We start from the raw sequence: 5,000 nt of genomic DNA, 5'->3' as shown, positions 1-5,000 counted from the left end.
TTCACTCTTTTTAACAGGGAAAATTATAACCAGCTTGCATTCGACTATTCTCAATTTCGGTGCGCTGAGTAATTTAAATGGTGATGATAATGATGAGTATTTAACCCTCCCAGGCTTAATTTTCTTGTTATTGAAAATGGGGATATTCAATTTTAAGACGGAAAATAAAAGGGAGTTTGCTTTCGACCATTCTCAACTTTGTGCGTTGGTCTGTGTAGCGATGATGATGATGATGATGATGATGATGATGATGATGATTTTTCTGTAACTCCTCATACATCAGCACATCATTTTTTCTTGCTATCTCCAGACAAATATATTCAGTTTGGGGGAGATTTCTGATAATGTATGAGGTTAATGAAGGCTATATCTAACCCTCCAGTTCGAACTCACTCTCCCCCGAGCAGTAAATAAGGAATACGGGATCGGATAGAAGAGTTTACATGTACCCCGGTGAAAGTAAGGGAACGAGGCACGTGACTGGAAGGCGTTAAGGTGTTCGCCATTATTTTCTGATGCTGTGACTCCCCTTTCGAGTAATTTAGCGATTCGCTGGCTGTGTGGAGAGACGAGAAGGGAGGTAAGTTAGAAAATAAGATAGGATCCTAGGCGGAGTTAAGCTAATACTTAGAGTTGCTGTGTTAAGTTCCTCCATATTGTGAGCGCTCTTCTAACTCCGTCTGCTGTTAACTTGGCCTAAAATCGTAGTATCAAGAGAAGCGACATTTAGCTAGAACAAGAGATTAACCCTAAACACGGGGCTAGTCACGAAGAAGTGCTATGAAAATGAGGTGGTGCTGTAGTACTGTTATATTCTGCAACTGAGCTATAACATGAAACTAACACAATACCGTGCTAGTCATGAAGAAGTGTTAGTTATGACGAGGATGTAGAGCCATAGTACTGTTTTGCCATCAAGTTCCTGGAAATAATGTAAAAGGACGAAAATCTTAGCCAGGTTACAGTGAAAAAACTATAGCTACTACTCTGTCTTACACTACGTTATCCTAACTATATACATCCTCTCTTTGCCACCACATCCTGCCCATATCCACATCTAACCTACCCACATCCTGACCTATCCACACACTGTTTTAGTCACACTTTTTCATATTCATTCTCCTAGCCTCACTCTAGCCTATATACACCCTGCCCTAGTCACCCTATCTGACACTCATACTCTTTTCGCTCACATCCTGCCTAATTTCCAGAGTTACACCCTGTCTGACTCACACCCTGCCTCATGCTCACACATTTCTAGCCTCACCCCATCCTAGCCACACCCCGGCCTAGCCACACCCTATATTAGCTACACACCATCGTGGCCAAACCCCATCCCAGCCTCACCCTATCCTAGCCACACCCCATCCTAGTCACACCCAGTCCTAGCCTCACCCCATCCTAGCCACACCCTATATTAGCCACACCCCATCCCAGCCATACCCTATCCTTGCCACGCCCTATCCGTATCAGCGCCCAGTCACACCACAGATAACGCCAGAGAGAGGATATCCATAAGGCAAATTTAGTCACCTTATCATCTTCTGTTCCTCGCCTTTATCTCAAATATAAATACCTCTCTGACACAGCAAAAGAATGATTTGCGGACGAAGGATTACGTTTATCAGTTAATTAGCAGCAGAAGATTTATTATATTTTTCATTCTACATGCTAAAATAAAAAAGTGTTTGTGGTTAATTAAAGTTTTTCTGAGAAGTGGGTTTAGGCTCGTCGAAGGTGACCACGTAAACAAAGATGGCGGATGGTTTCTCTTTCGCGGAGCTGAAGGTCGAGGAGAGAAAATGGCAAAGGAAGTGATTTTTCTTTTGTATACTTATATGTTCAGTATTTCTTGGGCATTTCTGGGGTTATATTTCCTCCGTTGGTGAGGGAAGGAGGGAAGGGAGATACTGGAGGGAGTGGCACGAGGGTTTATTCTTAGATATGTAGAGCTTCTGAGTTGGGTCCCCCCCTCTCCCTCTCCTCCTCAACACCCTCCCCTCCTTACCTCCATCACGACCCCCACCTCCTCACTGCTACACACCTCCTCCTCCTCCTCCTCTTCATTCCTTCCTCCCTCTCCCTCCACCCTATTCTTCTCATACGGTACCTCCTTTCTTCGTTCCTTCCTTCCTCCTCCTCCTCTTTCTCTCCCCCTCCCTTTCCCATTCCTTCCTCTTCTTTCTCCTTTTCTCCCCTTCCCCTTCCTCCTCTTCCTTCTCCTATTCCTCCTCCTCCTCCTCTCCCGTCCCTCTCTCGATGCTTCCCTCTTCTTCCTCCCCTCCCGATGACTCCAACCTCCTCCTCCCCCTCCCTTTCTCTCCCCGTCTCCCTTTTCCTCCTGCTCCTCTCCACTGCTTCCTCACCCTCCCCCCTCACCCTCCCCTTCTTCCCTCCTCTCTCTCTCTCTCTCTCTCTCTCTCTCTCTCTCTCTCTCCCTCTCCATTGCCTTCCACCCAAACCACCTCCCCTTCTTCTCTCGATGCCTCCTCTTCCTCCAGCTCTTCTTCTTTCCCCTCCTCCTCCTCCTCCTCCTCCTGTCTTCCTTCCCCTCTCCCTTCTCTCCTCTCGATGCCTCCTCCTCTCCACAGCTTCCTCCACCCCTGCTCTCAATCCTATCCATCTCTTTTCTCTCTTCCCTCCCCTCCTTATCTCCCTTCCACTCCCTTCCCTCTCTCTCTCTCTCTCTCTCTCTCTCTCTCTCTCTCCACCGCCCCCTTTTTGGCCCCTTTCCTACCCCACCTAACCTTGTACCTCTCTCTCTCTCTCTCTCCCCCCTTGTTCCATTTTATTCTCTTCATTTCGGTTCTTTCTTTTAACATCATTCTTATTAACTGCAATGATGAAGTAAGAAAGGGAGAGAGAGAGAGAGAGAGAGAGAGAGAGAGAGAGAGAGAGAGAGAGAGAGAGAGAGAGAGAGAGAGAGACAGACAGACAGACAGAAATGACTGCTTAAGAAATGAGTACCCATGTGTGTGTGTGTGTGTGTGTGTGTGTGTGTGTGTGTGTGTGTGTGTGTGTGTGTGTGTGTGTGTGTGTGTGTGTGTGTGTGTGTGTGTGTGTGTGTGTGTGTGTGTGTGAGGTCTGGCAACACTGTACCGGTCCAGCCGACTGTCCCGCCACTCGACTAACCACCGACATCCTTCCTCCCTTAACACAACACAGATTACTTAGCACATCTTGTTTAGCGATTTATCCTATGTACAATTCAGCATACAGTTTACGTCAATAATAGGCCTATGCTAAATTATTTCCTAGTGGACAGGCATTTCGAAGTGTCATAAGTTAACGGGAATAAGACACTGAAATTTAGGCTGGAACTTTAACCTGTCTTCCAAGTGGCATTGTAAGTGTCGTAGCGCCTTACTCTTGGCGACTGATTATGCCTTTTACACCTTTTTCTAATTTGTTTTTCATATAAATATACATACGTATTTACTACCGTTACTGTGTGTCTCAGTAACACACAAGAACACAAAAGGGTGCAACAGGGAAAATAAACCACTGAAAAAGGAGTACTACGTCGTTTTCTTTCTCATACACGGTACGAACTTATGGCTTTCACTTACGACTAATATCGTAATAATTATACTTTACATTATATTCATCCATCCATCCATCATTCAATCCCACATTGCCCCATGAGGTGCGTAGAAGCCCGGGGCTAGGCAGTTGTTCCCGACATTTAAGACGAGTGTCCAGTCTTACTCATCCCTGAGTAGCATTACATAAGCAATCAACCCCAACCACCCCTTTGATATAAACCTTCACCGGCTCAATCCGACTGAAGTACAATAATCACCCACTAAACCACCAGGCGCCATAATTAGGTTATATGGTTACCACCCAGCGTAGTAAATGGTTTCCTGGTGTACAGGAAACCATTTGGCTTGTCACTCAGAGCAGTCACCCACAGGTAGAAAGAAGAGGAAAGAAAGACAGGAGAGGGAGTGTAAAGTCACCGTAAGCAGAAGGACAAGGAAAGAATGAAGGAAAGAAAGACAGAAGAGGATGGAAGGAAAGAAGGATGGAGGATAGGAAAGGACAGACACACGAGAGCAGCACTACATCGAGTGAGTGGATGGTGAGCGCCCCCACCTGCGTCTTGAAAATAAGTCATGGGATTCCAGGGGATAGATGCAGAACTGTAAAAGTCTCCGGTATCGACACGCCATGTTCTACGACCAACGTTACGCTTATTTATACACACACACACACAAAAATATAGATATATATATATATATATATATATATATATATATATCTGGATATATATATATATATATATATATATATATATATATATATATATATATACATCTATATGAGAGAGAGAGAGAGAGTCAGGAAATACTTGACCATTTTCGAGGGACAGTTGTCTGTTAAGAGTATACAGTCAGTTAATTTTAAACGCTTTTAATCCAATGTCTTCTATTTATCTTTTACTCTTGCTGCAACCACATTCTATATCGTTCTGGAGAGATGTCTGTTACTGAAGGGACATGAAACAAACTGATTAAAATGATCTGGGGAAGCCACAGAAAATGAAATAAATGCGTCCGTCCTCGGGCTGAATGGCTTAAGCTGTGGTGAGACGGCATGTGGTAGCAGCGAGATGGAATGCTTAACGAGGTGTGGTCGTCTGGATTACCGGGTGGGGAGGCTAGGTAACCGGTTGTGTAGGTTTGGAGTGGCACGGGATTACACGCATCACGCACGCACGCACGAACTCGCACTCATTCACTACTACACACATTCATTATTTCAGGCTCACTAACTCGCACTTGCTCATTCAGTCAGTAACTTTCACTCACTCGCAAACCCACTTCTGTATTTACTAACGCATGCACGCACACACTCACTACCTCGTTTTCATTCATCAACTCACTCATTCACTACGTCATTAACTCGCACAACCCTCTATGTACTAACTCCCACACACACATTAACTCGTATTCAATCATCAACTCACTTATTCACTAACTTAATCATCAATTCAC

The 5,000-nt window shown here is 44.8% G+C and overlaps 1 protein-coding gene across 2 annotated transcripts in view; it reads left to right on the top strand.

Annotated features, from left to right (window-relative positions):
- LOC145404493 (transient receptor potential cation channel subfamily A member 1-like) overlaps positions 1 to 5,000 on the top strand; it is a 74,074-nt gene that overhangs the window by 52,319 nt on the left and 16,755 nt on the right. The window lies entirely within an intron of this gene.

This window comes from Coenobita brevimanus, chromosome 63 (genome assembly GCF_032717465.1).
Source record: "Coenobita brevimanus isolate Jiangsu-jjx chromosome 63, ASM3271746v2, whole genome shotgun sequence".
Lineage (NCBI taxonomy): Eukaryota > Metazoa > Arthropoda > Malacostraca > Decapoda > Coenobitidae > Coenobita > Coenobita brevimanus.
Note: the sequence above shows the minus strand (reverse complement) of the source record. Positions and strands in the feature narration are given on the sequence as shown.